This window comes from Anastrepha ludens, chromosome 2 (genome assembly GCF_028408465.1).
Source record: "Anastrepha ludens isolate Willacy chromosome 2, idAnaLude1.1, whole genome shotgun sequence".
Lineage (NCBI taxonomy): Eukaryota > Metazoa > Arthropoda > Insecta > Diptera > Tephritidae > Anastrepha > Anastrepha ludens.
The window spans coordinates 16,236,668-16,247,579 of NC_071498.1; positions in this window are offsets into that span (position 1 = coordinate 16,236,668).

Consider the following 10,912-nt stretch of genomic DNA (forward strand, 5'->3'; position numbering starts at 1 on the left):
GTGCTTTGGCGAACTCCAGGCGAAGTTTACGGTTTTTTTTCAGAGATGAGAGGCTTTTTTCGTGGTGTTCTACTATGGAAGTCGTTTTTGTTCAGAACTCTTTGAATTGTTATTGGAGGAACACACTTGTTGGATGAGCTTGCTATATCCTCGGACAATTTTGGAGCAGAAACTTTAGGATTTTTGTCCACTTCTTTTAGAATCAAGCTGACGTCTCTGCCAGACAATTTGCTCGGGCGGCCACTGCGCGGCTTATTTTCGGTGGAACCACTATTTTTAAAGTTTTTTACAATGGTCGGGACTGTTGCACGACTTGAGTTTAAGATTTTTTCGCCATATGATGTTTTTTCTTTCTTGTGCTGAATAACTAAATTTCTAACGTCAACTGATATTTCTTTTCTAGGGGCCATTGTAGATGCTTAAGTATTCAAATTGCAACTAAAATCAATATTAGCAAAGCAACAAACATAAGAAAAGGATATAAATGGAGATACGGTATTTTACCGTTATCACAACATAGGATATCAGAGTACAAGCTAGGAAACCGGTTCTGTATGTACACTTTTGTCAACGCTGTTTTTGCGTTTTTTTAGCATAATTGCGTTGTTTTATGTTAAGGGGGACCTCTTATCAGTCGACTTCAAAAAACCGATTTTTTGTTTTTTACTGCAATCTATAGATATATTATAGGAGAATATGCCCTTAAAATTTTATAGCGGATTTCAAAATGATTTCGCAGTTACAGGCCTTTGTACCGTCCCTCGTGTGAGTATAGTACTGTCTACCTTCTGAAAACTTTGAAACACGAAAACTAAACACACGGAATAAAGATAATTAAAATGCGCAACTAATTAACTAACAAAATACAAAAAAAAACAATAATTTTTTAATGTTATTTAACACCTTTTTTGAAAAAAATAGCGAAAAAAGCACTTTTTTTCAATAATTAATTGTGTATTCATTTTTTCATAGTTTTATAAAAGAGCAGTCTATTATATGCGGGAAAGCTTTCTGAATATTTCTTTTTTGTGTTTCAGGTGAAAACTACGACCGCAATCTTACACGCCGTTTTACTAGCGCGCAACGAGAAGCTGTGCGAGATCCCTCATATGTCCGCCATTTTGTTTTTTTATTTATGTTAAAAAATTGTTTATTACTCTTCAATCATGCCTTCAAATAAGTGCAAAAGATTATTCCTGTGTGTCACTTTTTTCGCCTCGAAAAAAAAATTGAAGCCACTGATAAGAGACGCCTTTAAAGAATGGATTGGTTTTAGTTAAGTCGATTAGAAAAAGATTTCAAATGAAATTGCATAAGCACATTTTTAAGCAAAGTGTTTGTACTTTGTAAGCAACGAAAGGGAGGGGTGTATGTAGACTTCTGTCGGCCACTGTATATACTTCATGTAGTTTACGCATGCATATATTGGTATTACTGCATATTACAACCATGTTTTACTCTTATAATATATAAAAGTTTATAAATGGCCTGTAATAGTTAAATATTGAAATTCAAAGTGGTCATTAGTGACCGCGCAGCGTTACCTTTGTTACCTTGATGCGGATCTGGCACATGAGGGGCACGAACTTTATGAAATTGCGGACACTTTAGCGAAAAAGTGGGCAAACACTCACTTCATAGGTCCCGAACCTTTCTGCGGGGTAAATAACAGCTTCAAAAGAGCCTTTCTGCGTGAACAGGACCAATCGATTAGACAAACAGCCCTAATCGATTACTGGAGCGCCCAATCGGGCATGCGGCAATCGAAAAGACTCATAGATCCGGAACGGATAAAGGCAGAAGCAATCCTTAACCTAAGCAGAAAGGACATACAGCTTTACACTGATCTACTAACAGGACACTGTAAACTTAATTGTCACATAGAAAAGATAGGTGCGATAGAAAACGATTTCGGTATACTCTGCAAAGAGGCACAGGAAACAGCAGAACATATTCTATGCGCCTGCCCAGCATTGGCTAGACGCAGGCTAAATTACCTGGGGAAGGGGGCTATAGATCCAAACCTCCTGGTAGAAATTAAGCCTACAGCAGTTTTAGGGTTTATTAACAGCCTAAAACTGTTCGAGTAGGCCACATGGCTACACAACAGATCTATTCAAGTCGCAGTGCACAAACAGCCAATCAATAATAATAAATATTGGAATCATTTCTATATATACGTATATGTGTGTGTTATCGAAATACACTTTAATGGAATTAATATTGTTTGTTATATACGCATTATTCATAATATTTTTTTCCAGTGTACTAATCTATTAACGGAACATCAAGTTCCAATTACAATTAGCCTGAAACCAATTGAAATCATCTAGCTGCTCTTTGCTCCCGAAGATTAATGTGACTGATTCTATTTTAACGAACGTGCATATGTATGTGAGAGTTACTTGAACTGATCCATTTAGGGGCAATCAAGTGCAATGGCAGCGTAGTTGGAATTAGCAACAAGTAACAGAATTTTTAGTTGTCTAAGAGACAAATAATAATATTGAAACTACATGCAACCGCAACTGAGGCACACCAAAGCACCATCAAATCACATGAAAATCGACCTTCATTGCTATGCTGTCTGAGGCCCAACGTTTCAACGTTCCAACGCTTCATTGGCACACCTCAGCACGTAATGTCAAAACAAAGAACAGTGGAGCAGCACATCGTGGATGCTACTAACACCAGTGCAGCTGCTCCCCTTGCGGCTAACATGAATTGCTCACGCGATGCGCTAAGTTAACTGCTATGCGGCCTTCTATACCAGCTGGTATTTGTTGTTATAATAATGCGCGAAAGAGCATTTTTCGCTTAAGCTTACAAATATTATTATGTATATACGTACATATATGCGCCTGTGTGTGTGCGCATTGATTGGTTTCGCATCTTCAAGCATCCTCAATTATTCACAGTCGCATCTCCATATGGTAGGAGAATTTGTAATACCTACCACGGTTTTTTTTTATTTTTATTTTAAGTAGGCATGCATAGACTGCTTATGCGTATGCGTATTTTGAGTGCGAGTTGATAGCTGGCGCTAGTTGCATAGCTGGTATTGTTTGGTGGGTTTAATGATGGCAGTACATGGCGCATCCAATTGCAGTGACCCAAAATGGCAATTCGCTTTGAATGTGCACCAATAACAAACATACATATATACACACATAGCTAATAAGCGTCTGCGCGTCTGTATGTATGCTTGTTTCTCTAATTATTTTCATGATCAAAGTCATTTGGTTACGCAAGCGTTTGCCTGCGCATCAGATTGATAAATGAGAAACAGTAGTTAATGTCTATGTGTGGGTCCAACGTATAAAGCAAACGGCGCAAGGGAAATAAAGCAAAATTAAATGTGACAATAATAACTGTTTTTATGCTTAAAAGCTGTCAAAAATCACATTTCATCGCTGAAGAATTGCAAACAAGAAAGATTGAGGGCTTGAAAAAATCTGAATTGATGAAACGCAGTTCTACGATTATGTCACTCTGGGCGCTGATAATAAGCACTTATGAATTTTGCAACAGAATACTTAATACGCAGCAGCTTATGCTTGGTAATTGGAGAATATGCTATGATTACATCATTTTAATATAAATATTGTAAATCAGTATAGTAAACACTGCACAGCACCAAAAAGAAAAATGTGTTATAATAATATTCGCAAAGTAGCTTGCCGCAAAGGAGGTCATGAAGTAATGACTGTCAAACAACAATAATTTTTTATTTCTTTATTTTATGCAAAATTTTCATTTTTAGGTGAGCCTGAGTTCATATCTTCTTGGGTCGAAACCACACACGAAATCACAACAACCTTTACAGCTGAAGCATGAAATATTATATTTTCAGGAATTAAACGTGCAATACTAAGAACATAATTTTCTCGTCCTTTGTCACTTTCACAGAAAATAGAAAAAATATTTGGTATGAGACTAAATTTCCGTCCTTTCTTAGCCAAAGTTACGAACTATTTAAACAATTAAATAATACATGAAATTGTGTGAAGTATATGCCATTGGAAGCTACAACTTTACTCCATATTTAAGGCAGCATACGGATTCCTCTGACGAAAAATTCGATCTCTTTTGATTTCAGCCATTTATTGAGCCAGTTTGCGATGCTCTCGCAAGGAGTGAACCGCGTCCCAATAAGGGCTGACTGCCATGATCGGAACTGATGGTAATCCGAAGGTTCAATGTCTGGGGAATACGGCGGGTGAGGCAAGATTTCACAATTCAGTCCTTCTAATCTGGACCGATTTCGCAACGTGTGGACTGGTGTTGTCATACAGAAAAATCAGTTTGTCATGTCTACTGTACGATTCCGGCCGCTTTTCTTTGAGAGCTCGATGCAAACGCATTAGCTGCTGTCGATAACGATCGCCAGTGATGGTTTCAGATGGTTGAAGGTGTTCATAATAGATAACACACTTCTGATCCTACCAGATGCACGACATAACCTTTGAAGGATGAATATTTTTTTTACTTCTTCGCTGTCGATGGACTTGGTTCACCTGTCAGGCTCCAACATTTTCGACGCTTACTGTTATATTATTATAAGCCTTTTCTTTTCTGCCGTTCAAGAAGCATCTCACACGTCACCAAACACCTTCCGGTATCCCTCTCCTTCAATTAATGTGGCACCCAGTTACCCAGGTCCTACTTTCTGGACCCCTCCCATCGCGTGCGAACGTTTACCGACGGTTGATCTGCCAACATCCAACTCTTTAGGAATATCATCAAGGGTTCGACATGTGGCTTACTCCAAAATTTGTTGTAGTTGAATATCTTCGAATTTGTTCGGTGCCCCTTCGCAATCTTTATCACTCACGTCGAAATTGCCCCTTTGGAAGCGTCGAAACTACTCTTTACAAGTTGTGTTTGACGGAGCGTAATTACCGTAAATATTGATTAATATACGACACCTTTCAGCTGCACTTTTCTTTAAAAAAATTAAGGTTTAAGGTTTAAACATCTGGGCTCTCACTTTTTCGCTACACCAGCGGATATTGCGGGTTTAAATATCACACATCTGGTGAAATTCATCAGCAGCTTGAAGCGATTAACACATACGTAAATTGCCAATGATGGTCGTTATCCTCAAATCCTCTGACCCAAGCTCTAGATACTGTCTGGTTCCTCCCCCTCACCGGTTCCCCTCCCCTACTCCTGTATTGGTATCGCAACAGACATATTTTACATTTTTTGTTCAAGTCGGCCCCTCGCAAGGGCAGCCATTTAACCTAACTTAAATTTTTTTTTTCTAAATACTTACAGAAAAAAGTGTAAATAAAAACTTTAACTCTGTTTGTAGGACAAAGTCTATGAATTAGTGTGAAACTTCCACCAGTGTGTCGCTGGAGTCAAATATATAATTTTAATAATATATGTATGTATAAAGTAATTACGTAATATAAAGGTATGTCTGTACAGGTTGCCTGAAAAGTAATGAAAGCGATACCTAGTAACCAGTAGAGAAATCAAAATTTATACGCCAGTTTAATATTTCATCTTTTATTTGAACACACAAAAGAATTTTATTTCAATCTGTTAATTCACTCCTTTTTACAAGTTATTTCAAGTTGATTGAAAGAGTATTTTCTTACAATTGAACGAACCGAATATCATGCAATGTTAAAATTCTTTATTTTGGAGGGCTTTTTCCATATAAGAAATTCACGAAATCTTTTTTTGATGTAGAGAAAATACGTAACTTCGTTTCAAAAAAAATGATTTATTATTATGCCTAAATTTTGTTCTGAAGATTTGGAAAATTCTACGTAATTATCTTGGCTTCGGTCTTTATAAAATACAGATCGTGCAAGAATTGAAGCCGAATGATCATCGATTGGTCGCATTTTTGCTGATTGGGTTCATTTAGATTTATTATTCAGATTTATTGGGAAAAGTAGTCAAAAATTGAACTGACCGAATGTCGCATGTAACTCGTAACCGCGGCGGACATATGCCGGATATCATATTCAAAAAATAAATGCCATAAAATTAGCTTATCTTCTTGATGGGAGCGAGGGAAATTATCTACCAAATTATAAAAAAATAAAAATATTTTTGTTTTTATTACCATTTTAAGTCCAAAAGCTCTTAAAAAACACCTTTAAGAATGTACTGTTGAAAAAAAATTATATTAAAAATTAAGAAAAAAAAAATTACCCAAAATATTGAGGTGCTATATTTTTTTCCAAAAAGCGCAACAACACTAGGCACTATTAAGTGTTTGTGCAGTTACTACAAATTGTTAGAGAATTATTGGAATAAACATATCGAAATTGAGAGACATTTTACTGAACAAATAAAAATTAACTTAATTTAAAAATTCACATTCCTTAATTTAATTTTATTTTTATTTGAATTTAATCCATCTCGGCTATTGCCAGAGATTACACATCCCGGATAAAATTTTCAAGGGATTGTGCTCTGGTGGAGCGTAGTCCAAGTTCTACGACCATGCGATAGCTTTGTTTAAATATTTAAAAATCTACGAACTATTGCACACGTGTCCAGTATGATTGACTTCTGCATGTCTTCTAAAAGGTGTTGGCAGTCATACTTCTTCAAATTTTTGATTAGATGCTTAGGCACTAATCCAGTGGAAGATATAATTATATATATGTATATATAACTGGCGCGTACACCCTTTTTGGGTGTTTGGCCGAGCTCCTCCTCCTATTTGTGGTGTGCGTCTTGATGTTGTTCCACAAATGGAGGGACCTACAGTTTTAAGCCGACTCCGAACGGCAGATATTTTTTATGAGGAGCTTTTTCATGGCAGAACTACACTCGGAGGTTTGCCATTGCCTGCCGAGGGGCGACCGCTATTAGAAAAAACTTTTTCTTAATTTTTTGATCTTTCACCGAGATTCGAACCGACGTTCTCTCTCTGAATTCCGAATGGTAGTCACGCACCAACCCATTCGGCCACGGCGGTCAAGATATAATTATTGGAATTATATTCCACTCCCTCGCTTTGTACATCCGTTTTAGTTCCATGGCCAAAGCTGCATACTCTGATGTAGGTATGTTGCGATTAAGAGGCACCGCTATATCAAACACTTCGATTTTTTAATTCGTCTTGTCGAACAAGATAATGTCAGGTTTGTTGGCAGCTGCAGTTTGATTTGTGGAAATAAATCTGTCCCAGTACAGTTTAAAATTTGCATTTTCCAATATTGCCTTTCGTTCATATTGAAAATACAAGACTTCTTCTTGTAAGAGCCCGTGCTTTATCGCAATTACCTGGTCAATTGTTTCACCATAAGTGCCGCACCTTCGGCTATCTTCTATTACCTCGCCATGTATCGACCTTCGGAAATTTTTGGTTGGAATAATTCGGTCCTGGTTAGCGATTGCGAAACCTTCTGTTTCAGAAAATAATTTTCAACCATAAGTTGGATGATTGTGCGTCTATCCATTCGATTTCGAGATAATGGGGATGAACACCGTGTATAGTTTTTGCCTTCCATGCTGCGATCACTTCTGCTTGAGAATTGAGTAAAGCTGCTTTCTGCATGTCGAAAATTAAAGACTCTGGGAGTTGAAGAGTTTTCACGTTGTCTGCTAAGTTTTTATGCACGAGTCCGTGGGCTGAGATGATAATTGGTAGTATGTACTACACCTTCCTTAGCTCACACTGGCGTTTGACATCAATGCCTAAGTTAGAATATTTGGATATATGTGTTTTTTGCATGTTTTTGTTTAGAGGAACAGCAATATCAACTATGTAACTAGTCGTTTGAGATTTATCAATCACAAAAATGCCTGGCCTATTGTGGTCTCTGGTAGCATTTGTTAAAATTGTTCGGTCGTAATATAAAAGGTAGTTGGAGTCTTCTTGAACAGGTTCTGGGGTGTATCTGAAGTACGGTATTTTGCTTTGATTGAAGTTGTACATCTGCGTCAGTTTTAGATGGATTATTTTCGCGATATGATTGTGTCGCTTCCGGTACATAGAGTTTGTGCCAGTGTGGTGCATTCCGCTAGCACGTGGCCCAATGTCTCACTCCGACTATTGCATCTTCGACATGTGTCTGCAGCGGCATTTGGATCTCCCACTACATATTTAATGTAATTCCTTGTTGGAATCACATCATCTTGTATGGTGAAAATGGTATCCTCCGTTTCGGCCTGTTGGTAAGTCAGAAGTGCGACAATTTTTGGTCGACATGTGGGCTCAGCAAGTCTTTTCGATATACGCAGTGAACAGCCATTTCAGACCATCTTTGAATTTTTTCAGCTATTGTGTTTGCGTACCTGATTTCGTAGGATTCATCCGAAGTGGGGTGTAATTATCATCTGCAGCAATTGCAACCTTGTGCAGGTCAAATTGGGAGCATTTATGTTGGAAGTATGCTCTTATGTTTAAGATAAGTGCTCCAACGTCAATCTGTCCCCTTCCGCCTGCTTTTCTAGGTAGCATCATTCGAACGACAGAGCTTTTTGGATGGCGTGACTTGTATTTAGTCATAATTGTACGTATTTTTGTTTATTTTATTTTATTTATGAAAATGTTGTCCGTTCTATTTACCTATTACCTCTGAACTTAATAGAAAAAAAAATATATTTGTATGTGGAAGCAGTAGAACAATTACACATTTTAAGCATATTTTTATTTCAGCTGCAATAAACTTCATATTTTATTGGCGGAACCTTATTAGTGCGGAGAAAACTGAATTTTGTTGTGCAGTGTAATATTTATAAGCTCAATTTTTTGAGCTAAAAAGTGGGGTTGAATATCTGTCAATTTCCGTTCAATAATAAGATTTAAGCGCAAAAATGAAACCCATAATTTTTTTAAATTTTCTAATTCGTAGTTTTTATTTGTCAGCAATTAATTATGCGCAACCATTCAATTAAACAATTAACTGCTTTTATTTGGCAAATTATTTTAATCAAAAATTTCGCAAATTAACTTCAATTATTTGCACACATTCAGCAATAATTGGAGTTATTAAAAATTACGCAAATCTATTTTATCGGGATGATTATAATATCTAATTTTTATATCTTTACTTGTTGTGAAGATTCATCGGCTTCCAAGAAATGCTTTTTAAGTCGCATCTCAGCACGCTTGAGCTGACTGAAGTTTGTGAACATTTAAAAATTACCTAATAACATTAAAATACATTTAAGTATATATATTTACTTGAAAGTTTATTTTTTTATTTTCAGAATTTCTATTTTTTTAAAATAGCTTTAAATTTTGTGGAAATAAATTGCTTCTTGTTAGCGCATCAACACATCAAGGCTACTTGACACCATTAACACATCGCTTCTTTATGTAATTTTTTTACACTTTTCACAAGTTGAATATCCATTCAAAGACTGCACTTATACAGGGTGATACAAGTACAAGTTTATTTTTAACCAAAACGCTCCACCTCATCCATTGTTGCGAGAATGTGGTTGCTGTAGCCGAGATTGGCCAACTCATTGCTGGAACATCGAATTGCTATGAATTTCAATAATACACATCAGCTGAGTCAGAATTGTACACAAAAATCTCAGTTAATTCGCTTATAAACTCCAATTTACTCAGCAAATGAAGGCAAAATACCATAAATTCGTTTAGTGGTGCCCAATATGGAGCAAAAGCCAATGCATTGGCAGAGAGAGAGAGAGACCAATATCACGGTGTGCAGAATGCAGAAGGTGTCACCAGCTATTTTAATATTCGCGATTTTGGCAAACCATGACGTCAATGGTGTGAATAAACAATTAAAAGAATGAGAAGCTACTTGTTGTTCAGCGAATATTCAGTGAATGGCTTGGCAAATATTGTAGTTGTAAAATTTGTGATTTTTTATTAAACAATGATAAATAAATGAAGTGCCGCGTGTTAAGTTGGAAAGTACGAATTTTAGTAGTACCTACAAATGCAGTGCTGTTTTTTGTTTTTTTCTTGGTGATAAGGTGGGGAGCAAGGGTATGTGTGCATATAATTTCTAGTGTTTGGCAGTTTAAATATGTTTTGGCTTACTTTTCCTTTTCGCTTACACTTCCTTTTTATTTACTCGCAGCACTGACGTCACGCCGAAATGGAGAGGCGCAACCTGCTACATGGTTTGATTGAAAAGTAATGAACCTTATTTTTTTAAGCAGTTTTATTAAACCTTTTGGCTTATACAACTAATATTCTTCAAAATAGGACCCCTGAGCGTCAATACACCGCTGGTAGCCGTCCTTCCACTGCACGAAACATTTTTTAAACTCATCCGCCGGAATCGCGTTTAATTCGGCTGTCACAGTTTTTTGGATCGCCGCGATGGAGTCGAAACGCCTCCCCTTCAGCTTTATTTTCAGGCGCGGGAACAAGAAGAGGTCCGGAGGGGACAGGTCTGGGCTGTAGGGAAGCACCGGAACCCCCATCTTGGCCAATGCAGAGGTGCAGAGGAAGGCGGTGTGCGCCGGCTTTTGTTCATCAGTCAAAACCCTTGGAACCAATTTGGCACACACTTTGCGCATTTCAAGTTTTCCGGTCACGATTTCTCGCACATTGTAATAAGTTAAATTTAACTCTTCACTGATCTCACGTAGACTAGCACGACGGTCAATGTTTAAAAATTCACGAACCCGGTTCATATCTTCGTCTGTTTGCGTCGTCGAAGGCCTTCCAGATCGCTGTTCGTCTTCGACGTCTTCCCGGCCTTCCTTGAACGACTTGTGCCACCGTTTTACCTGGGCACTGAACAGAGATTGATCCCCGCAAGCCTCCTTAAGTAGCCCAATGGTTTCGGTACTTGTTTTGTTTAGCTTTACGCAAAATTTGATCGAGTAACGTTGCTCCAACGTGCCCTGCATTTTCACCACTGCAAAATTCTAACACACTTTTAAAACAGCTTTCACGCGCGGAGCGATGTTGACTGCACCGCTGTTGCCAGCGAACTGGGCCCGG